Genomic DNA, 27,220 nt, shown 5'->3' on the forward strand with positions numbered 1-27,220 from the left:
TTTATAATCCCCCCATCCTTCTCCCTATCCTGGATTCCTTTTTATAGCACTCTACTCCTTCATCCTCCACCTTCCCTAAAGTCTTAAGCTTGCTTCCTCTTGTGCCTCTGATTCTCCTTTATCATTCTCCCATAGTGAGAGTTTGAGCTAATTCAGCCCCTTCTCTTTGCCAATTTGAGTCTCCTTGCTCATCCTGGATTCTTGTATTTTTCAAGAAATCATCGAGCCTCGTTTTCTCTCCTCGCCGCCTTCTTGAGGGGGCATGGTGCAGTCCATTCTCTCTCTTCTACGTGAGACTAGGGCAACTGTGTTGCTCCATAAAGTCATCTCCATGTCATTTATAGCTGAACTTCTTTGAAATAGTGTTGTTTCAACACTATGTCAAAGAGGGGAAAAATGTAGATAGCTAAAATCCCTTAGAAAATAAAGTATTTTTATTTTCTAAAAAGTCCCTGATGACATCATCATTTATTAATTAATTAATTTATTTTTATGCCATTAAATCCTTTTATCTTAATTAAAAATATTTAATTAAGGAATCCCTCCCAAAAATGTTTAAATCTTATTTAAACATTATTTCCTTATTTATTAATTATTTAATTAATAAATTGACCAAAAATTCCAAAATAAATAATTTATTTATTTTTTGCCCAAAACTTGGCCAATTTCCTTAAGACCACTAACCTCTTCCAAAATCTTCTAATCCTTTTTTAATTTTGATTAAAGGCTAATCCCATGATTTTCTACCCCTAATCCTAACTCAAAATATTTAATTAAGATTAAATATTAATCCTCATGTTTATTAAAAATATTTTAATAAATATCTCCTCAACCCAAACCTTTGAAATAAATAAACTTTATTTATCCTCATCCTAAGCCTATCTCTAATCCCCCATTTAGCCTAATCCACCCCATCCACCCATACTAACCAAGCTTAGCTACTAACTCACCCACCCTCATTAAATGCCATCCACTTGCACATCTCTAACATCCCTAATCTAATCCTTAACCACCTCTAATCCTACCCTTAATCATTTGCACAATCCTAAACAAGCTTAAGACTTTCCTAAGCCAAGCCAAAGTCTTCCCTCAAAATATCCCAACCACCAAGCCATAAATGATCTTACAAAGCCATAAATGACTCTTACAAGCCCATTTATTTCTCTTACAAGCCATTATGAAGGTCTTTATGAGCTTTGATCCTCATTTGTGACCCCTCAACCCCTCTTTCTCTAACCAATGACCCTATGACATGTGTCACTCCCTGATTGGTTGTAAGAAAGCACAATCCATGTGCTCTCCTCTCATGCAATCTGAGCCCTCCATAAGCTTTTCCCCATCCTTACATCTTAGCCCTCAAACCCTCAAGCCCTTAGCCTATATATTGAATCCCCTCCCAAGCCATTTCAACAAAATCCATTTAGTAAAGTTATCATGCTAGTTTGAGAAACAAAGCCATCAACCATACCCTGATAATGCCAAATTGAGAGTTCACAAGGCTACCAATTTTCCATTATCCATCTCCATTGAAGAAATTGAGCAAGCAAGTGAGAATACATCCTAAATCCATCAAATAGACTCATCCCTAAAACAAGAAAGGCCTCATTGAGAGAACCTCTTAATGGTTCATATTCTCAATTGAGGGTTTGTCTTTGTCTAGCATATATGTTATGCTTTTTAAGTTTGTAAATGCTTTTGATTCCTTAATTTAGTATTTCTTACTGCACAATGGGAAATAAAAGTGGTCAAATGATATACACATATTTTAAATTTTAAGTTCATGATAAAATGTTCTCAAATAGTTCATTACAAGGAATTTTGAACCCTCGACCCCCTGTGACTCAGATTAAAAATAGATGTGTACACTCACAATAATGACAAAATTTTCTCTCAAAGAGGCTTCTTCTAGCTCTTCAAAATAGTGCTTGAATACCTATAGAAATAACACACATGACAATCCAAAACTGAACCTAAAGTTGACATGTGAATAATAGTAAGCTAGCTGCATTAGAGTTCTATCTTGATGCTGCCATAAGGGAGATATTGTTATGCTGAATGAACATGTAAGTCACCCCATTGTCATAGAGTACTAGATTTTGTAACGTGGGATCACCCTATCCATGTAATTCCATCAAAAAACTTGTCAAAACACATATGTTGAAACCATCCTCACACATGGCCAATTCAGCCTTATAAGAGACAATATATAAGAGAGGGCGGTACATTTTAATGAATATATTCATACAAGACAATGTAATTTATGTGACATTGGCCACCTAAACGTCTTTAACTTTTAAGTAATTTGCATACCTCTATGTAAATATTTCATATCTGAGAAGCTTCTTTGTACAACATTGCAATTTTTAACTTCATAATACACATAGCACAGATGAGTCAACAAAAACTATAGTTTCTTGCATTCTTTCAACAGTTTTAAAGGAGTTCTTATCGATAGATCCATGTAAGAATTTTATTCCTCTAAAAATGGTTTTATTACCAGTTTTAAAGAAAGTGGACGCAAACTAACTAAAGAATCTTCAAATCGAGGACTGGAAGTTATATTGATGCAGAGCCTTCTAATATCCCCTTAAGGAACCCTATTCAACTCAAGGATTCAACAACGTCTTGGAATCCACTCAAGGAGCTAGAGTTAAACTCAAGGATCAATAAGAAGTCCCTGACTTAGTAGATCTCTTCCACACACCATACCCACAACTTCACTTCCTACCTCGTTACCACAATCTCTTATTGTATGAATTTCCTTCTAGGTCACCTAGTGTACCTAGCACCTCCATCATACCAAAATCCAACTCCAGCATCTCTCACTAACCCTAACACCTTAGACCATCTTATCATGGCCTGTCTACCATGCTTCAACTCTTCACCAACTTCCAACAACCCATCTTTCACCATTTCCTACTTTAGCCCTTCTAGGCCTGTCTAGTAGCCCTGTCCTACAACAAATTGCACTTTTCTCTCTAACTCCCCAAACAACCTAGTGACTTAGTCAACTTTTCAAATACCAATTTTGGTTTTCTTCAAACCTTGCAAATGTTAGATTCTCAACCTGTGACTATTGCACCTTTCTATGAACTTGAAGTCTTAAACACTTGTCTTTGAATGCATGTTGCTAAAATGAACTTGAATGTGTAAACACTTGTCTTTGAATGCTTGTTGCTAAAATGAACTTGAATGTTTAAACATTTTTCATTGAATGAATGTCGCTCAAACACAATCTTGAATGCCATGGATTAAAATCAAGTTTTTCTTGGAATGCATGCTTAAAACAACAAACACAATCTTGAATGCAAAGGATCAATTAATCATTATCATACATCACACTTCATCTTTTGGGGCATAAAAAGAATCCACATTTTAGAAACTTTCTAAGTTATAAAAATAAATAAAAACACTTTGAGTGAGTTTGTTGTTGGACTCACCCTCTTAAATCACCCATCATTCTAACCATTGGTTGCAATATTAGTGCCATATATGGGGATGGGTCTACCTAAGAAGGTGTTAAGTGCTCCACAAAAAAATCAAACTCCGCTCGCTTGAGTTTTTATTGGTTTTTCTAAGTTAAAAAATTTCTTGAATGCACATTAGTCTCGCTAACACTTCATTTGGGCATAAAAATTGAACAACTCTTGACGTGGAGGACCTCCGGGCACGTGCTTGACAATTGCATTTTACACATCTTTATTTTGGGCTTAAAACAAAATGTCACTCAATATTGAATGCCTTAAATAAAATCAATCGATACTTGACATGGAGGGCCTCCAGGCATGCGGGTTTATTTTCTTGTTGACCCTAACTCTTCTTCTTGCTTGCATTCTTCGATCGATTTTACTTTTGTTGACACTTCAAAATTGGAATAATCATTGTATCTTAAACATGAGTGCTTGCAAAGTCTATATCAGCACACATAAGAATCAGTTGGTAAAAGAACAAACGTGTTTTTTAGCCCAAGGTCATCGAAATCTTCTCTCCCCTTGTCGTCTTTCGAGGCCATCTTGGGTGCATAAGACTAGGATCCAAAACCTTGTTTCTTTTTTAGGAGGCCTTCTTGGGGATTTCATCACCCCTTGGGATGACCTCAACTCCAGCATTCTGGCGGAGTATAAAGATCGGGAGGTGAATCCAAAGAAACCTCTCTTGGAATCAAGATTTTGTCACTCGAGCTAAGCCTCAAAGAACTTTATACCCTTGAGAAGTGAAAGAGGAGAAGTGGATTACCACTCCTATCAGTTGTGTGACATTTTTTTGGTTTCATCTATGGATTTGGGCCTCACGCACCTTGGGTATATTGAGGACTCCCTAGCTAAATAAATTGTCAGCCTTGCAGACAACCATCTAGGATGTCAATATGTTTGAAGTGACTGATTGAAACATTTGTAAAACATACACACTCCTTGGTGCAAGTATCACATTCTGAGAATCACAAACTTCTATCTGGTTGTTCCTATCTATTGCTTGATTTTTTACTTGTTGAATGAATGTTTTCCAAACTTGGTCAATCCTAGCTTAGGGCACACTTAGTGTAGTCACTGCCTATTTCAGAAGTTGAACACGTTCAGGCAAAGCAACCAAGATCTCTCAAAGCCAAGAAGATTCAGGAATTTATGTCAGAATAACCCAAACCCAAATAAAAGTTTCACAAAGCCAAACTCAAGCCATCTCAGGCATACTAAGAAATTTCAGCCAAGAGAAAGGAAGTAACACCAAGCCCTCAAATTTCCAAACTCCACAAAGTAGAAGACAAAGCTATCGACAAAGCCCGTCAAGACACTTGGTTAGATTGCACTATCAAATTTAGCAAGCATCTAGGAGTTAACCCTGCTTATGCCTTACCAACTAGGCATGATTTCTATGATTAGACCCCCTTGTTTCTCCACATGTTCTTGCATAAGCTTCACTTTAGGGTCATCCTTGTAGGTAATCCAACCATCCTTAGTCATCTCATTAAGCATTTTAGCTCATCCATCTCATTTAGATCTTTTCCTTAGAACCAAACCAATCCCTTCAAACCTAGCTAGCATCCCAAAAGTCTAATTTTCACATCCAAGCCTTCAAAATTGTTGTCACCTTGCCAAAGGTTTTCCATTCCTACCATCTTGCAAATCCACCAACCTCACTGAGGTTATCCCTCTGACTGAGCTTTGTCTAGGGTAATCTAGCTTTATCACTTGTTATCCCTCATCACCTTGAGCTAAAGGTTGGGATCCACAAGTGGTCAATCTCGTGTTTTTCCTAAAGGATCATCAGTCTATCCTTAAAGATTGACACAATCACCACCAAGCTTGCACATAGGAAAGCAGACCTTTCATGCTTTGGAAACATATCTTTGAAGTTAGAATCCCCAACCCAATCCTACTTAGGTTTTTCATATAGCTTTACCTCAACCTAGGAAATCATTTGCATAGAAAAGCCTTCCCCCTTTGCATCCATTGGCATTGTTGCATCTCATCCCTAGGAACATTTTCATGCCACCACTCACTCACTTAGCCAAGAAGAAGAAGGGAACAATGGAGCCCTATCATTTGGATCAAACAACATCGCTCCCCTTGAGCACTCAACCATCCTTCAGCCTAGAGAATGCTATACCATCACCTACTAACATTGAAGCTTTCATGAACCAACCAAGAAATGCAGTATTGGTTAATGCCATTATAGACAAGAACAAAGAAACAATCATGGCTAACTTTCGAGGGACAATATAGGAGCCTTCGACTTTGGAAGACCTCCTCCCTTATTAGATCCATCTCACCCATTGTTTGGACAACTACCACTCCCAATAGGCTCTTATGATTCAGATTATCCTTAGTATGTGCCAAACAAAGAGCCTCTACCAATCCTTTTGATCCAACAGACCCAAACATACCATCCTCCACCCAAATTGAAATCTCCATTCCACAAGCCAATCTAGATACCACCACTCCATCCTTGGTTCATACCTCACCACTCCAAACTCTCTTTGCCCAAAACACCTCACCATTAACTCCCTTCACTATTGCTGCTACTGCTCTCCAACCCAGCCTTCCAAATTACAATAAGGATGCCACCCATGGGGCCAAGTAATCAACCTTTCATCACCCCTAGCTTGTTTACCTCAGCTCAGAACACAATTCCATCATTTTCACTAGGTCCTTGGAACTCAGTTCCATCAACCACAAATCCACAAGCTACTACCCTCACTCCACAAAGCTATCAGACCCCACAAGCTACTACCGATGTTCTGCCAAGCTCTCAAGTGACCCAAGCTCCTACCACCACTCTACCAAGCTTTAAGATCTAGCCACCAAGCTATCAAACCCCATTAGTTTCATTCCTAAGCTTTCAATTCCCACCACCTCCACCACCAACTAATCTATTACCTCCTATTACCAACTATTTTTCTATGCCACTTCTAGGAGGAAATCCACCACCACCAACCACCAAATCCTTGGCCTCCTTTGCCATGTAGATACCTTCCCAAACAGGGGCACAACCCACATATATTGGTCAAACTCCTCAAATCCAAAGTCAAGTTTCACAAGCTCCCCAATCCTTTCCCCAAGCTTCACAACCATCTTACACCTTGCCTCCACAAAGAAATCGATTTATCCCATAGCCAACTTATGTTCCTCAATCCCAACCTCAAATCCAATATCAACAACAAGCCTCGCAACACATGCAGCAATATGTGCCACCTCCACCTCAGCAACCCGTCATACAACATTTAGTTGCCCAAGCCATGTACAATCCCTATCGGCCCATACATCAAAGCCATCCATATTCCATTGCTCCATCTAGCACATACCTACCTTAGGGCACTCCTACATTGGGGGCACCCCAGCCATCACCTGTTAATTTAGAATGGGAAGCCATGAAGACAACTTTGAAGAACATCTAGGAGGGAAATGATCCAAAAACCTTCAAGTTTGAGAATGTGTGTCCTTACCCATTTGACAGAGCCATTACCATGACACCATTTCCCGAACACTTTGAGATACCCAAGTTTGAAAAATTTAGAGGAAAAGGAGACCTTGTCACACATATCAAAGAATTTTACATGCACTGCCAAGAAGTGGCATACAGTGACATCATCCTCTTGCGCCTCTTTCCCAAAAGCTTGGCCAGACCAGCTCTTGAATGGTTTTATAGAATCCCATATGGCACAATTAAAAACTTTGCTGAATTGTCTGATGCATTTGTAGCCCAATATGCCTATCTTATCAAAACAGAGCTATCAATAGTTGATCTTGTCCACACTAAGCAAAAAGGTGGAGAAAGCCTTCCCGAATATCTGCAAAGATGGCAAACCCTTACAACCCACATATCTTGCACCTTGTCAGAGCGCCATTTGGTGAAAATGTTTATTGATAATGCCCATCCCAACTTGGCTCACCACATGACCATGAACTTTTTACAAACCTACAAAGATATCAAATAGAAAGGAATGATCCTTGAGCAAGGACTCATTAAAGATGGCATGGTCAAGATTTACAAGGAAGCTAACCAAAATCAAACACATTCAAATGACAAGCCTAGGTATTGGAAGAAAAACAAGCACATTGCAACATATGGGGTTACTGATACAAGACATGTGAATATTGTTGGTCCTTCACAAAATCAATCCAACCTACCGTACCAACCAAAAAATCAACAAGCTATCAACTACCAACAATAGAATCACCAAAGCTATCAAAGCCATAATCGAAGACCCAACTTTCAGGGGTCTAGCAATCAAGCTAATGCCATCAATGTAGCTGCAGGACGAAAGCCCAAGTTCTAACCTGCACCTAGAAATTATACACCCCTTGGTGAGCCATTGGATGTCATTTTTGAGAAATTAACTAAAGAAAACCTAATCAAATTTCCTCCTACCCAGAAAATTAACCCAGGCCAATCCAAAGCTGCATGGTACAAAGACAATGAGTACTGCAAATTTCATAGGGTAGAAGGTCACACCACCTTCAGATGCATGAAACTGAAAGATTATGTGCAGGATCTCATTGATCGGAAAGAAATTACCATTGGTGCCCAAACCTCTCCTAATGCAAGTTTACAGATCTATCAAAATGCTTTTCCTCCCCATAACAACTAAAATCCTAAAAAAGCACCTATCCAAACAAATCGCAACAACACCAACAACTACTAGCCAAACCAATAGCATGGGAAGACCAATGATCACACTTCATCCTACATAGACTATGGTAGCCTCATCAGTTTTATATCTAAAAAGGAGCCTTCTATCAATGTTATAAGTATCCATGGCCCACACAATGAGTGGGTAGTCACCACCAGAAGAGCGTGATTGAACATCGCATCCCCATCAGTCCCATCAACACTATCAACCCCAGAAGCATCATCAACTCCATCCAAAAGATAATAGAATATCTTGGAAAACCTTGGGAACATGCAACCCAAATCTCCATTTTAGACCTTCTTCACACTGGTCTTGTGTAAAAAAACATCCTTGATAGTGCTCTCATAGAATCCCGTGTCCCTTCAGATATTAACACTACTGATTTTTGTAATCTCATTGGACACCTATCCTCCTCATGTGCCCTATCATTGAAACCCACCGACATAACTGTGGTTGAGCCAGATCACACCCTTTCGCTTCGCATAGCCATCATGGTATCCAATTTTGTTGTAAAAAGAGTAATGATAGATAATGGATCAGCCTTGAATATTTGGACCCTAAAATTCATAAAACAAGCTGGGTATATTGAGGCAGATATCATCAGTGAGGTTATCACCATCAAAGCTTATGACAACTTGGAAAGAACCACATAAGGAACTATTTTGCTGCCAATCAAGGTTGGGCCAGTCATCCAAGAAACACTCTACCATGTTATTGATCTAAACCTACCATTTAACATCCTCCTTGGTCACCCATGGATTCATGCCATGAAAGCCGTTCCATCCACTTACCATCAATGCGTCAAATTTTTGCATTAGGGCACTGAGGTAACCATCCATGCCGATCTAGAACCCTTTGCTTACTGCAATGCGGTTGAAGCTTCAAATGCAAACCATTGCCCTAGAATTGATATTGGCACAACCATCGCCAGCTCATCCCACACTTGTAATGACCCAGAAACCATCCTTGCCTCCACCCTATCTACCATGAAGATCAATAACAAAGGCTGTGAAGAGTATAGTCTGTCAGATGCATTTGTTGTCAGGGTAATCCCACTTGATCCACACGCCCATGGATGATCAACATATCAAAAAGCTAAGGAGATTCCACCTCCTCAATACAAACAATTTGGCCCAACAACCTTTGTGTCCTCAAAAATCCCTCTTCATGAGGAGCTCACTCCAGATATCAACAATTGGTTACATAAGGATGCCCCTCCAAGAAATCAAGCATGCCTTCATCATTTCAGCCAAAAGTATCCCCAAGAACATAAGCTCATCACTAATAAATGGAATTATCAAGGTGGTGGTCTAGGACTAGAAGAAAGAGGCATGCAATGCCCCATTGAAGCACACAAGTGGGAAACGAAGTCAGGTCTTGGCTTTGGCATACCCATAACTGGCAGCACCAATATGGATGGTCACGCTTTTTCAAACATTCACCATGACCTTGTCAAAATCAAAGACATTCCTAAGGAAGTTGAAAAGAGAGCCTACGATGATATCCTAGACCAAATCTTCCTGGGAGACTCTGTTCTCCAAGAACTATCCATCCATTTCATTAACCTACCACTCGCTCATCCACAACTGATAGATTGGGACCAACCAAGCATCATACACATTGATGAGTTCACATAAGAGGAAGTGCTTCTGAGATTCATGGGAGCTGAAACACCTCACGAGAAAACAAAGCCAAATTTTTCCTATATCTATAAGCTAGATCCCAAGGGGTATTTTGGAGAAAATCCCCAACCTAGTTTCAATAAACCCAAAATTGGAACTAAGGTGAATTCGAAACTAGCTAAGGCAGTGAAGAGAACCCCTCAGTAAGAAAATCTAGAGTCACAAGAAAAACATGAGGATTCAGCATTGCCTCCTCAAGATAATCGACCAGAGGTGTCTTCTATTCTAATTGAGGATACTAGAGAAGTCAACATCGGTTCTTTAGAGATCCCAAGACTTGTTTACATTGTTGCATCCCTATCACAAGACCAAGCTGACCTCCTCTTTGAGGTCTTAAGAGAGAACATTGGCCAATTTGCATGGTCATATCAGGACATGCCAGGACTTGATCCAAAGATCAAGCCTGCTAGACAAAAGCTTAGAAAAATGCACCCCAAGGTGGCATTACTGGTCAAAGCTGAATTAGAAAGAATGTTAGCTGCTAAGGTTATCCAACCTATCGACTACTTAGAGTGGATCTCCAACATGGTCCCTGTCACTAAGCCTTCTGGTGACATCAGAATCTACACTGATTTTAGAGATCTTAACAAAGCTTGTCCAAAGAATGATTTTCCCTTGCCCAACATAGATATGATTGTAGATCTTATAGCTGGACATGAAATTCTATCCCTCATGGATGGATTTTTTAGGTATAATTAGATCAAGATTGCAGCAAAAGATCAGCATAAGAAAACATTCACTACCCCTTGGGGAACCTTTTTCTACAACATGATGCCTTTTGACCTAAATAATGCTGTGGCTACTTATCAAAGAGCTATGACGACCATGTTTCATGATCTCATCCATAGCATTTTGGAGGATTAGGTGGATGATATCTTGGTTAAATCTCATACATTCATGGATCATCTTGCTGACCTGGAGAAAGTCTTTGATAGGTTAGCCAAATATCATCTCATGTTGAATCCCAAGAAATGTGTCTTTGGGGTCACATCTAGCAAGCTTCTAGGCTTTATAAATTCTAAATGAGGTATAGAGATCGACCCCAAGAAGGTCAAGGCTATCTTAGAATGCCTCCTCCCCAGACACTGCGACAAATTCGCACTCTTCAGGGAAAGTTTCAATCTGTCTGGCGCTTCATCTCCCAGCTTGCAGATAAGTGTACGCCATTTGCACATTTACTAAAGAAGGATGAAAACTTCAAGTGGGATCCTTTATGTCAATGCAGCTTTGATCATTTCAAGCAGTATCTCACCAATCCCCCTATCTTGGTTCCACCAATTCTTGGTCATCCCTTTATCTTGTACATATCAGCAACACCTACTACACTTGGGGCACTTTTAGCACATCTTGATGAATATGGCAGAGAAAGAGCCATCTACTATATCAGTAGAACCCTAGTTGGTTATGAACTCAATTAAACTCATATGGAAAAAGCTTGTTTGGCAGTTGTTTTCTCAACTCAAAAGCTTCAGCACTACATGCTAAGTCATACCATCCAACTAGTCTCCAAGATAGACCCTCTCAAGTATATGCTCTCTATAAAAACACTTACAGGCCATTTGGCCAAATGGGTTATGCTCCTTAGCGAATTTGACATCCAGTATGTGGACAGAAAGGCAATCAAAGGGAAAGCTATAGTAGATCACCTAGCTGATGCACCTCTAGTAGATACATATCCTTTGATCATAGAATTTCCAGATGAGCATATCTGTCTAATTGAAGAACATCCCCCATGGAAACTTTACTTTGATGGCTCATACACATCTCATGGATCAGGGGTAGGAATATTGTTGGTCACACCTCAAGAAGATTACATTCTAAAAGCTTTTAAGCTACAATTCTCTAGCACCAACAATATAGCTGAATATGAGGCTCTCATAGCAGGATTAAAGATAGCTGCAGCATGGAACATCATTGAGTTAAAAACCTTTGGTGATTCTTAGCTCATCATCAAGCAAGTCCTCAATGAATATCAAACCAAAGACGAAAAGCTATTACCCTACAAAGAGCTAGTTGATCAGCTAACCTAGCATTTTACAAAGCTTCAGTTTACACAAGTTCCTCAAATACAGAACAAAGCAACAGATGCTATGGCTACTATCAACTCACTCTTGGAAATTCCCCAAGTAGCTACACAGTATGAGTTTTTAGTTGAGCAGCTCCTCACACCCACCTATGTGAATGATGATTCAAACTGTGTTTGTATCTTGGTTGGTCCCCAATCCCCTTGGTACCATGAGATTCACACTTACCTTACTGATGGTATAATATCCCCTCACCTCACACGAACCCAATGCCAAAACCTCATCCAAAAATCCTCCCGCTATGTCATCATAGCCAATACCCTATATCATCGGGGTTATCACGATACTCTCTCTAGGTGTTTAGACCAAAATGAGGCTGCGATGGTGTTAAAAGACATACACTCCAGACTTTGTGGTGCCCATATGAGTGGTATTGTCTTCGCATGAGAAATCCTTAAAGCAGGCTACTATTGGCCTACCATCGAAGAAGACTCCTGTGACTTTGTCAAAAAATGTCTCCCATGTCAACAGCATGCTAACCTTGTGCATGCTCTAGCACAGGATCTACTCCCCAAACAGCCTAGTGACTTAGTCACCTTTTCAAATACCCTTTATGGTTTTCTTCAAACCTTGCAAATATTAGTTTCTCAACCTGTGGCTATTGCACCTTTCTATGGCTATCACTACAACAATTAGACCTAATTAGCCCTTGCCTAACAAAGAAACTATGCTTTGCACACACACCCAACTCTCAAAACCTTAAAATAGTCTTAAGGCATCTAATAAATGATAGTATTCCACAATTTTTTTGACCCTCCATGCATTTCTAGACACCTTTTCATCAAACCCTCCCTTTAAGGGTTTCTAGCCTAGGGCTTCCTAGAAAAGACCCTAAATCAATTCATAAAACCTTTCTATTGGCTCAAACACCTTTAAACATACTCCCTAAAATATTTTCAACACACATTTATCCATTCCTAGCTCCATTTGCTCATATTCACCATGTGGTAACTTGCAAATGCACCTTCACTATTTGATACAACAGTCACCCTGTTGTTCTTTTCTTTGTTCACTGTCACCTACATCCTCTTGCATTAAAATCATAAAAACAACATATTCATACATTGAAGTGCCTCTCCCATAAGTTACAGTCCATTCATAGAGAGTGGGAGAGACTTGTCTCCATTAATGACTACAAAACTGTGGCAATCAGTGACGTTCCCTATGACAATAGAGATTTCAAAGATAGTTTTTTTTTTAAAAATAACTTACAAAGTCCTTGCCAAGATAGTTTTTTTTTTTTTTTAAATAACGTACAAAGTCCTTGCCAAGAGTTAAAAAATCATGACAATCTTTTCAAGGAGCAATAATAATAAATCTGTAATATAAAGAACTTTATTGGATTACGAAGTCGAATCTTGCAATTAGGAAACTGTCACTGTGACAGTGAATAGCAGATTTCTTTGATTTAGTCATTTTCTTGTTACATAAACCTCTCTTCAACTTCTACCCTTGTGTCTTATAAAAACATTTATTTTCTAAACATTTTCCCATCTAACTAACTCATAAAACTGAACTAAAGCCCCCTTGGAAGCCAACTACTCTTCTAAATGTCTTATGACAACAAATAGACAGTTTTTATAAATTTTTAAACATCATTACCTTTGATTATCTTTTGTGACCTTTTCTCAACTAAAGACTTATGAAAACTATAATGTCATTCCTAAATGACTCTAAAAGACCTTTTAAAACACTCTTCACACACCTATAACCTTAACTAACCCCATTCAAGCCTAAGTTAACTTATGTTGCTAATGTTGGCAATTTTACAAGATCTTGCACTTTGAGTGCATTTTACATCATTTAGGGGCTTTAATAGCCTATTACATCATGTAAATACTGCCATCCACCCATAACTCTTCCTAGGATAGGACTTCAAATGACCCCTTACATCCTATTGACTCCCTATTTGTGCCAATTTGCCTATTCTTGGTAATACCTTATATTTTGTCAACTTTGTGAAATTTATTACATTTAATGTGTTTAATAGCCATGATTCATCATCAAATAACTCAATAGGTCTCCATTAGGCATTGATTACCCTTGTACCTTCATTATCTCCTGCATAGCTCTTGGTGTACCCTATAGGTTCATTTTTTCTTGGGTGCCCCTGCACCATACATGGATTCAAATGAAGGATTGGTAAAATATGGATAGGAAATTGACAATTATTAATAGTGATACCTCCTTTACTACTTAGTAATATCAAAAGTGAGGTTCACCACTAAGTATGTTGGTTAAGTGGTGGTGGTGATGGTGTAGGGGCCAACAAGGTTCAAATAGCCACTAGGCCATCATCATTGTAGGCTTGTGCCAATTTGCTCTCGAGGTTGAGCCTTAACTTTGTTAATTATGGATGAGGTCCCCCATTTGTGGCCTCACCAATCCATAGCTCTAGGTCAAAAGCATTTTTCTTGGGGCTGGAGTGTACGTTATGTTGTGTTAGCATCACTAATATGATCAAATCCTAATTCCCTTTACTTAAAATAACCTCTTCCAAGCAGTGGCATATTCAGATAACACAGTCCCAAGATAGTGCTGATCAAGGGTTTCCCTAGTTAATTATGATAATCGTATCATTGGTGATAACACAGTCCCAAGATAGTGCTAAGATCCAAGGATGCAATAAAAAAGCTACAAGTTTAGAACTTCATGACAGTTCAAAGCATGAGGTCTTAGATGCATAGGACAATAGTCTAGACATAGGACAAAAGAGAGAAATATTTAGTATCTTATTGAGCTTCACTTTGTTTTGAGAATAGTTTAATATTCTCTACTAAATAGGTCCAACCACATGAAGGTGGAAGCTCATTTGGCCCCACCCCCCTCCCCCTAACATCACTCTACATTCCCTGTTAACATCTAACATTCATTCATTCTTTCAACCATTAATAAAATGTAACATTCAATCAATATCACATGATAACATTCGTTAACACATTAGATTCGTAAACATGCAACATTCATCAATATTTTGCATTAACACATAATTCATGAACATTCATTAGCACATAATTAAATTCATTGAGACATAAAATTTAGTCATTATTAATTAAGGTATGTAGATGACAATCATTCCTTTTCTTTCTTTCTATTTCTTTTTTCTATGTAAGCTCTAAGAGGAGCATCAATGTCATAATCAATTCCCCCCTCATTAGTTGTTCTTTTCTCTATTCTCAATGATCTCAAATTCCTATGCTATTGCAAAGGGTGGTCCTCTACAATAACAAATAAAAGAGTTAAATTAAAAATAATTTATTATAATTGTTACAAGTATTTAATTATTTTAAATAACATAACTGTGGCGCTCTTTACCTAATCTGACCACATCATTTTGTTTGGACTCAATGTCAACATGCTAATGAACATCGACCCCTCGATCCTTTACAGCTGCTATACAAAATGTTACATTAATCCAAACACCAATTGTAATTACATATAAAAAATTTAATAGCAAATGTATACCTCCACCATTGGGATGCACATCATGAAAACCTTCAGCATTCATATATTGTGTAGAAGGATTGTCAGGCTGTATTCCAACATCCTACGCATTATTATCATTGTGTGCTTAAAAATAATATACTCACTTTATATTGGAACTTAACATCAAATATACTAATTGGTAAAGTATTCAATTTGAAATAAATTTCATTTAGCTTATTTACCTGTGGCTCAGATGCATCATTATTAGAACCTTCCACAGTGATTTTAGCTCGTAGCTATTCAACCACGACTCTATAGCCTTGTTGGAAGTCAATTATCTTATCCTCTTCTGTGAGGCATCTCTTGAACTCTGAGCCTTGCATTTTTGCGTGGTATGGTGAATTTTACTTGCATTGTTTCATCAACCAATGGAGGGTAGTTAAAATATCAAAAGGAAATACAAAATTTGCAAAAGTTGAGAATCAGGAGCATAGACAAGCTAGTCTATGCTAGCATTTCCCATCACAATATATAAAAAAATTGATACGATTTTTCATTTACTAATACTTACAACTTGTGCTTGAAGTTTTGAAAAACCATCAGAACAAGACTAGAAAAGAGAGAAAAAGAGGGATTTGTGTACTAGTAGATGGTGCAACAGTCGATGCCTATAAGCTACATGTTGTCGACTTAGTAGTCAGAAAGAGATTTATGGTTGTCCTAGATGGAGGCAACATCGTCATAGGATCTAAAGATGAAGAATAAAATTGTTAAAGCGTGCATAAATATAGAATGCGTGGACTAGCATGGACAAGATTGTTAGAGTATTAAAAAAAAAGGATTGTTTCAGCATGTATTGTCAATGATTATGATAATTCCTATATATATTCAGTGGAAAACACAAGTGGGGAATGGAACATGTGATCTACTTGAACCACCTACAACACCCTCATCATGGGAATGGGGCTCGAAATCATGCAAAAAACTCTGTAAAGACAACACATCCATATTTTAATTAATGCCAAAAAAGAGCATAAAATAAAAACCATTATTGAACTCTTGTTATAATTAAAATTTTTATTAATACTTACTTTTAAGGTTTCAGAGGTGTGCAACAATTCATATGCCCTATCTTTTATTTCCTGAGTAGTAGGCTTAATGGTTTCCAAACGTATAACTTCTTTGCCAATTTTCTTTAGCAACTTCTTAATTGAACCAATCGGGTCATCAGTCTTTGTTAAATCAATATAAAAGGGTCCTACTCAGGAGTAGGCTACTGAGGTACTGCAGGTTCCTTTCCATCCCTCTGACAACTGGCCCTCTGTGACAACAATAGTATTAGTATTATCAAAATTACTCCAAAATAATGAAGAAAACAACATTAAAAAAATAACATTTTGCTTTTGTCTAGTTTGCACAATTACAATGAGTTTTACTTTCTCATGTGTAGATGAGCCAAGAACATCGCCAGCATCCCCTCTAGGCGGTTGCTGCATATTGTGCCCCTATGTCAAAGATCAAGGATAAAAATGTTAGCCAAAAATTTATTGAGTAAATGGTATGTTGGAGTCATTGATTAGAAGTTGGTTTAATCGTATGTACCACCCCCATGATAGTAGCCTCATTTGTATCTATGCGGTACAAATTGTAATCAATAAGAAGCTCTTCCCCTATATGTATTGATTTTATCGCATAGATGAATACACAATTTCCCTCACACACCTCAAATATGCAATTGGGTTGCTTTATAGTTGACCTGGGTCATGTACTATTTATAAACCCACAATATTCCTTCTTGCTTTTGGCCTTCCATCAATATATATAGCCACACTTTTACTTTGATTATTGTCTTGTTGTTGTATATAATTTTTCGAGAGGGCATACCTACACATACTTTTTTTATATCGAACAATGTGCATCCAACTTTTGTAATCGTAACATGGTCCAACATACTCCATCAATTTAGAACCTTTGTTGTAAGACATCTTTATTCTATCCATAGAAAATAGGCCCAAACCATGCAATGATGATGGTGCTATGTGATATATCCTCTCGTTAACACAAAAATCAGTGTTTATTGGAGGAAGTTCCTTGGGTACCCAATGTTTCTGTAGATGTTGGTACCTGAAGGGCACCTCGATGTCGCCTTCCATCTCATCATCATAAGAACATGACCCCCATTGAGTAAGGAAAAATTTCATGCATTTATTGAATTTCCTTCTAATCCTTTCACCTCTAGTTAATCTCCTTGTTCTAGATAAACTGCATGTCTCACTTTCCTCTTCTATTCCTATATTTCCCTCACTTGAGCAAGACACTTCTGACAAATACCTATTCGCTGGTACATACAAATGGGAGAGATCTTAGAAGACATCAATCTTACTATTGATAAGTGTATTAAATAGACTATCTATAAGGAGTATTGACTTATACATGTCGATCAATGAGACTATGCAGGATGCTCCTGAAAGGGGTTCAGTTTCCTGCAAATTTAATTCAATTATTGTGAGCATAATCACATCATAATCATAATAACATCCATCATAAGCATCACATAAAAATTAAAAACATTAAAAGGTACATAATATAACACTTAAATTAGGCTCACATTATAAGCCTACTAGGGAAGTAGGCATAGTGAAGGGCTAAGCACTTATATTATGTTTTCCCTATGAATTTTATTCTAGGCACAACTCCCTTTTATAGATATTTAATGAATTCCCTTTTCTAAACTAAACACTTACAAATGCTTTTGACCTAAAAGAAAATAAGGCTCAATACATTCACGCATCAATATTTGTTTTAAATAGTCTTATTTAATTAATTTAGATTAATAGTTAATTTAGATTAGTAGTATTCTATTTCTAGTTGAAACTTGTAGCTTTTAAATAGATAATGAATAAACTATGTAAGCACATAAGACAAATATATTTCTATCAAGAAATGAATATTAAATAGATTAAGGATTGATGGCATACCTCTAAATTTCACCATCATCATCCTCGTCGTCATCATCATCATCATCATCATCCTCGTCATCATCATCATCATCATCATCATCATCATCATCATCATCATCCTTGCCATCATCATCGTCATCGTCATCATCATTGTCATCATCATCTTCATCATCATCATCAACATCAGCATCATCTTCATCATCATCATCAATAGTAGCATCTACATCATCTTCTACTTCTTCGGTATCTTCTTCTTCCATCACATTATACTTTATTGGCCTTCCTCTCGGTTCATGTCTAACAAAAAATGACCAACCTAGTTTATGTGGAACCTCTGAGTAAAATACCTACTCACATTGGCTTGGAAGAACATAGGGCTCATCCCCAGTTGGCTCAAACGACCTTGTATTAACCATTGTAAATCCATTATCATGTTCAATAATAGTTCTATCAGGATCATTTGGATTAAGTCGTAGCCTGTACCATTTGACAATGAAGAGTACTAATTTGAAGGAACTAAATTCACACTCAAGTATATCATCCAAAATGCCATAGTATCAATTTTTAGACTCTCGAGGATGTAAGTTGTTTCTAGATGAAATATTAGTCACTTGAAAGACTGCAGTTATTCCTGAATCACAAGTTTTCTTCGTGTCATCCAACACTTTGACGCAAAATTTTTGACCATTACAGAACATAGCCTTGTGGTGTTTAACCTGCAATACTATGTAAAACATGTCAAAATTATTGTATCATGAGTTGATAAACATACGGGTGATTAATAAATTTGTACATACCTTGAAATCTCTTAAACCACATGCTAAATCTATTTCCCTTTGCGTAACATTGGAATCTCCATTATGATAGGCTTCTTTAACCAATGAAGATACACCTTCCCATGTTAATGTTCGACCAAAATGTTGACATCATTCAATCCATACCATCATCCAATCAAGATTGTTTGCAATATACAAATGTAGTGCATCCCACTCTCGAGCACCTGTACAAAAAAAAAAGACAACTTACAACCAATTTATTTTGAAGATTAAGAAATAATTTATTACAATAACATCTTATAATTTATTACCTCTCATGTTCCTCAATGTACCTTTCCCCATCAAGTACTCCCCTTCTAATTTTTTAAAAGGCTCGAGATCCCAAATGCGATCTACACGGATATTTGATGCAAACTTAGGAAGATATTTAATAATGTACACCATAGTCTGGTATACCATATATCCCTCTACCATAGAACCCTTAGGATGTGCTCTTTGTCAAACCAAAGCCTTCAAAGATTTCAAGTGCCTCTCAACCATCCACATTGACCTAGTGCATATAGGTCCACACAATTTAGTCTCCTCAACTAGGTGTATGAGGTAGTGTTCCTGTACATTGAAAAAAGTTGGAGGTAGAAACTTTTGCATTTCACACAGTAAATGAGGAATTCTTCTCTTCCAATAGTTTATATCTTCTTTATGGATTTCTTTAGATGAAAACCACCTACATTAAGAGATTCAAGTCACAAAAAATATATAGATACAAGACTTTACAAAATAATATACAATAGAGTACATAGCAAGAAAAAAAAAATTCACAAATATAATAAATATATACAAAAAATTGAATAGATATTATTGCTTACCTCATGTATTTTCCAAGATCATATATCACTTGTTTGATGTTATTGTTGAAGGGCTTTGGGAGAGATAGAGGAAGTACGTACTGCAGTAATTATAAACCAATCATTTCATTATTTTCTAACATAACATAATGAACAATACATGTAGTTTATGAATATACTATAAATACAGAAGAACATAACTTACCTTGATGAAAGTATGCCAATCATGTGTTTTAAGCCCTAGCCTAGATTCAATTTTTTTTGATATGAGATTGTTTATGTTTGCAGCAAATCCTATGGGAAATCAAATTTTTTGTATGACTTCTTTTATGGCATCACTTTTCTACTCTGTTAATAACCAAGGAGGGGCACTTATATTAATCTAATCTCTATTGTTATTTGAGTGAATAAAATTCTTCAATGCATGATTGTATTCATGAATGTCATTATAAATTTTGACAATTTTTTCTTTGTCACGCCTTCCATCCAATATTTTCCACAATGTCTCTGTTATATTCTTTCCAATATGCATAGAATCAAACAAATACACAATTTGTAAGTGCTCGTAGTAGGGCAACCTACTAAATTGTCTAGGACAGCTTTTTGGTCCCTTTGGAAGGTTGTCAGTACTACCTTGACGACCTTCACGATCATCAATTACACAATTAGTAAACAAAAATCACAATAGAAATATATAAATTACAAACATAAACCATTAGGTGAAATGACATTACCTTGATGATTAATTCTATTATATTCCAACTTCCATAGGTGAGGTGTCATTCTTTGTGGCTTTGATGTAGTCTCTTCTTTCTCATTGAAAAGATGTTTTTCCATACTTCGATACTTATGATTCCTGTAAAGGAAGTGTCTACACTCATCAAACACCTGCTTTCCTAAACTTTTTGAATGACGAGATTTCATGTTTGGACCACAAACTAGACATGCAAATTTTTCCTTTTTTGAAGACCTAAAGGATAATGATATAATTGGATTATTAAATATGTTGATTTTTATAATTAGAATTATTTTGCGCAACTTGAATTCATTATAACATACCACAAAAATGTGTTAGCCCTAGGGCATCATGTATTGTCCATTCAAGTATTGCATGGAATTGAAATTGTCTTTGTCCTATTGGTCTAGACACATCATACATAGTGACACTGTTCCATAACTCCACCAACTCGTCGATAAGAGGCTCAATATATACATTTATATCTTTAATTTGGTGTTTACCTACTTGAATGAATAGTAACATTACATAATTATTGTAATTGTTTTACTGCAAGATTTGTAAGTACATGTAAATTAATAACTATCAAATGATAAGATACCTAGAACAATCATTGCCAACATAATGTGCTCCCTCTTTATTGACATCCACGGAGGAATGTTATTGTTAATAACAAAAATAGGCCACACCAAGTAAACAGATCTCATCTCTCCAAATGGATTGACACTGTCTGTTGCCAATGAAAGCCTGAGATTACGAGGTTCTTCTTTGAAGTATTGTCATTTTTCCAAGCTAATCCATTGATAAATAAATTGAGCCAAGCTACTATACCTATTGTGTGCATGATAATCCATAAATTGAGCCAAGCTACTATACCTAAATAATTTTCGTATCCGTGGAATAATGGGGATGTAACGAAGAACCTTTTGAGGCACCTTTTTTGTTAGTCAATCTATTTGATATCTACTCGTATGACATACAGGGCATTGTGTTACAAATTCATGTTCTTTATAATATATAATATGATCATTGGGACAAGCATGTATTGCTTGATACTCCATTCCAATATCTTTCATAACAGTAGATAATTCTCTATATGAGCAAGGTAGAATATTTGATGATGGTAACAGAAACTCGCCTATCAATCTATAGAAAAAAATATAAGTTGTTAATATAAACAGTATTAGTGGTACATTATTCACCCTTTGTTAACTATAAAGACATATATGACATACCTTAACATACGTGACATTGTTATGTTGGATAAACCATTCGTAACCTTGAAGTTCAACAAAAACAATACAACGGAGAGAAGAGTTGTTTGGGAGTCTTTGTATAGGGGCTCATATGCCTTCTCAAGTAGAGGTACATCAAGGCTATCATCATCATCATGATCAAATATGCTTGGACTAAATGTGTCATAGATCAATGTATTTATACCATCATCTTCAATTATGTTTTTTGGTCCATGATCATCATCTTCCATGGGATCATTATCTTCACCTTGGATATTTGCACCTCCATGTTCCTCCACTTCGAAAACCATATTCTTCATATTGTTGTGGTTCATATCATGTACTTCCCTAGGGAGATCAACCTATATAAAATTGATTAACATAAATAAACCATGATCATCAACTCATCATCAAGTGATTTCATATGTATATAAATTGTTAAAATGATATAATAAACGACTTACCAGTGGATGATAGTCATGCCCCCTTCAATGTGACTGATAGGGGGCCACACCAGCCTACCAACTCATAACCAAGAGTGCAACAATATGGAGATGAAGAGAAAAAAAAAATGCTTCACAAGCAATTTTATTGTACTTGAAAATTCTTATAACACCCACAAGATGATATGATAGATATGACTTCTTCAAAAAGAAGTTTACAAATTCTTCAACATAAGAGAAATTCCAAATAAGAGTCTTCACACCAAGCTTCACCAAGAATTTCTACTTGAAGAGTTACACCTTTAAAGCTTTCACACCTTGAAGTCTTCACGCCTTCTAGCTTCTACTTCTCAAACTTGATTAGAAATGCTCATATCCCTTGCTTAAATAGGCACTTACCACCCAATGCATGAATTATCCACAACCTTCTAGAATTCCACATACACAATATCCACAACCTTCTACAACTTCCATAACCTTCTACAATATCCACAACTTTCTACAATATTCGTAACTTTCTAGAATTCTACCCACACACCTCAATAAATGGAATGACAACCATTTATTTTATTTTATTTTCTATTATGCCACCTATGCACCTCAAAAATAGAAATCACCTTTTCCCTTTTTTCCTGTTTTCTATTTTTAATTATTTTTCTTCCTATTTTCGTCACTTTCTCTCTCCTCCACAATTTTTTTGTCTTTTTTTCTTTTTTTTTTAAATTTTAAATTTTAAATTTTACATTCAACATGTCTCCCCTTATTTAAGATGCTCTTGCATCAGACTCCCCAGGTCTGAAAAGATGTTCTAATTGCTGGAAGAACATCTTTCGGGATTCAGCACATAAATCCCAAACTGGTTCTTCACATATATGTCCTCTAACTCTTCAACTTGCACACTCTTTCCCTTGTTTTTCTTCTTCTCCTTTACATCCACCATAGGTGTTCCATAGGTCTGCTTCCCATGCTGATTTTCAATCTTCTCAAAATTTGCCAACTCAACTCAACTGCCAACACTCAGGTTTCTCCTACCAAGCACTTCATTCTGCAAAGGAATCAAGGAAAACTTCCTACCAACTTTCTCAATAGTAAACACATTCCTAACACAATCATGCATAACCCTGCAATCATATAGCCAAGGTCTACCAAGTAGCACATGACAACTGTTCATATCCACAATATCACACAATAATTGATCCTTATACTTCCCAATCTGAAAATCAACAAGATATTGCTCTCTCACTTCCAAAGCATGGTCACCTTGCAACCAGCCAATCCTATAAGGACAAGGATGTCTCAATCTCTTCAAACCAAGTTTTTGAACCATCTCCTCAACAACAAGGTTATCAGTACTATCACCATCTATAATCACCTTGCAAACTTTCCCACCAGACTTACAACAAGTTTTGAACAAACTAGTCCTCTGACAAGAATCCAATGTCTTCTTACCCATTAGTACTTGCCGAGCCAACAAACTTTCTCCTTCCTCAGGCTGATTTTCCTAGACTTCAACCTCATTCACAATAGTAGTTGTCCTACCAATAGAACTTTCAAAAGATCTATGCCCTTCTTGACCACACTTGAAACAATTACCTCTGAATACACCTCCACCTGTCCTTCTTCTTTGTTCCATAGGTTTTGGTTCACCTTCTACTTTTGGTTTAGCTTGTACCAAACTATCCTCCTTCTCCTTCCCTTGGGAACTACCTTGATTCTTCCTCTTTAGCTTCTCCTCTGCTCTCAAAGCATACTGATAAGCATCCTCAACTGTGGAAATATTCAGCATACCAACCTCATCCTGAATATTGAATCTCAAACCATTAATGTACCGTGCTACCTTCTCCTTTGACAATTCTCTATGCCCAGACCGAATAGTCAACTTGTAGAACTCCTCGGTGTAATCCTTCACAGTCATATCCTTTTGTTTCAGATTCTACAACCTCTTAAACAATTCAAGTTCATAATCAGTAGGAATGAACTTTGCCTTTAACTTAGTCACCATCAATTTCCATCTAGTGATCTTCATTTCACCTTCCTCTTCTCTGTCTCTTTGCAGTTCCTTCCACCAAAGAGCAGCATGTCCCTTCAACTTAGTTTGTGCCAACCTTACTCTCACTGGATCTTCAATAACCTCAAGCTCAAGTAGTCCTCAAATTCACCAATCCAATCAATTAGGTCTTCAGGATTCAAAGTACCTGAAAAATTAGAAACCTCCATCTTATGCTTCAGCTTCAACTAAGATCCAGGTTGAGCAAACTGACTAGCCCTAATTCCAATAGGTCTCTCCTCATGATCACTTCTATCCTCACTAGAAACTTCAAAATCTTCTACAACTTTGTCATATCTGTCTTCAGTATCCACATGCCTAGGTACACCACTCAAAGCACTCACAATTTTAGCAATCATGTCACTCTTCATCAATCCAATCTCTGATTTGAGCTCTGCTCTTATCTTCTCTAAGATTCTTTCTTCCGTAGCTTCACTAAGGTCATCATTTTCCTTAGGGTCCAATCTTCTTGGAGGCATCTTTCAAAAATTTAGCAAACCCTAAGCAAAACAAATCCACCAATCTAAAAGATCAATCAGCTACAAGATCAACCTTCTTTGCAAATCCTGGTGTAAACTGCCTCACGTTCGGCAATTTGTCCACACACTCAGGAACTCCCGCTTTGATACCACTTGATAGGGGGCCACACCACCCTACCAACTCATAACCAAGAGTGCAACAATATGGAGACGAAGAGAAAAAAAAAAATGCTTCACACGCAATTTTATTGTACTTGAAAATTCTTACAACACCCACAAGATGATATCATAGATATGACTTCTTCAAAAAGAAGTTTACAAATTCTTCAACATAAGAGAAATTCCAAAATAAGAGTCTTCACACCAAGCTTCACCAAGAATTTCTACTTGAAGAGTTACACCTTTAAAGCTTTCACACCTTGAAGTCTTCACGCCTTCTAGCTTCTACTTCTCAAACTTGATTAAAAATGCTCATATCCCTTGCTTAAATAGGCACTTACCACCCAAATCATGACTTATCCACAACCTTCTAGAATTCCACCTACACAATATCCACAACCTTCTACAACTTTCATAACCTTCTACAATATCCCAACTTTCTACAATATCATAACTTTCTAGAATTCTACCCACACACCTCAATAAATGGAATGACAACCATTTATTTTATTTTATTTTCTATTATGCCACCTATGCACCTGGAAAATAGAAATCACCTTTTCCCTTTTTTCCTGTTTTCTATTTTTAATTATTTTTCTTCCTATTTTCGTCACTTTCTCTCTCCTCCACAAATTTTTTTTTTTTTAATTTTAAAATTTAAAATTTTACATTCAACATGTCTCCGCTTATTTAAGATGCTCCTGCATTAGTGACCATTCTCCCTACAATGTCTCATAACTGTTTTGATTAGCAGTCTTCTACGGTTTAAGCCCTTACAAATTTTGCAAGGAAAATAACATTTTCCATCACCTTTTCTTTTCAAGTTAGACCACAATCTAGCGATTGTCTCCTTGTTTTGTTCTTCACTTATATTATCTGACATGATCGTTCTTTGCAGGAAGCAAAAATTGGGCTATGAAAACTTCGGTCTACAACTTTCACAAACTAAGAAAAATTGTCGAAAGTACACAAATATTCTTAACCTAGCTAAATAATTTAATATTTTTAAAATACTTTCTTTGACTTTATTCCTAAGACATTTAACCCAATCACCTTTTATAACATTCAATCAATTGCTCTAGGCAAAATTGTGGATAAGATTATTTGTAAAACTTTGACCAACCACCTGAAGGTCTTATTTCAAGAGACCTTACAACATTAAGCCACTAAAAGCAATTTCAAACCATATAAGCTAAAAGTCTAGTTAAAATATATATTAGATTTAAAAATATACAATTCTCATACTTGAGCGTGCAGCTATAACTCATGCAACGGCCTTCTTGCTTAGCTGTAGAAGCTCTCCAGCAATCAAATTATACAAACTACAAGGCTTAATAGCAATTTCAAAACATATAAGCTACAAGTCTAGTTAAAATATAGATTAGATTAAAAAATATACAATTTTCATACCTAAGCACGTGGCTATAACTTGTGCAACGACCTTCTTGCTTAGCTGTAGAAGCTCTCCAACAATCAAATTATACAAGCTACAAGGCCTAACAGCAATTTCAAAACATATAAGCTACAAGGCAAGACATATTACATGACATGGAAAAAGGAACAAAATTTATAAGCTTTATCAAGACATATTAAATGACATCATAGTGCTAGAGAGATCACAATTATATGAGTCAAACATAGTCATGAAAAAGCACATAAATTAGTTATTATATGCAATTAAAAGATATAAAGTTAGATAGGGACATCCATAGGGCATATTGAAGAAATGAAATGGTCATATAGATTTCATATGGGATTTTGAAGATGATAGTGTTCTAAGGAAAAGAATCCATTCATATAACCAAAATGAGATTAAATGTTTAAGCATGGACAATCATCAAATACCAAAATAGAGCAGCAATAAATCATTAGAAATAGTATTTTCTTGAAAGTTTCTAAAGCCTTTTCAAAAAATCCATTTTGTTCTTTTAACTCTTAAATCATTTTCTTTCATTTCTGTGATGATACAATAGCAAGCAATGTTATTCAGAATCAGATTCAACAAAAGTTAGTAGTGTAAATAGCCATTTCCTCTAAACTAGACTCCAGACACGAGGGGGCATTCACTTACTCTTCCCCTAAAGGTATACTGAAGAACAAAAGCCACTATTCTTGAGTTTGTGAATTGCACCTCGAGATGAATGAAGCTTAAAAGGAATGAAAATTGTTTTCATACATTTAAATGAGGATGTAATATTTATTCATAAGTATATACCTTGC

This window comes from Cupressus sempervirens, chromosome 3 (genome assembly GCF_028749045.1).
Source record: "Cupressus sempervirens isolate cs-2001-9-10 chromosome 3, ASM2874904v1, whole genome shotgun sequence".
Taxonomy (NCBI): domain Eukaryota; kingdom Viridiplantae; phylum Streptophyta; class Pinopsida; order Cupressales; family Cupressaceae; genus Cupressus; species Cupressus sempervirens.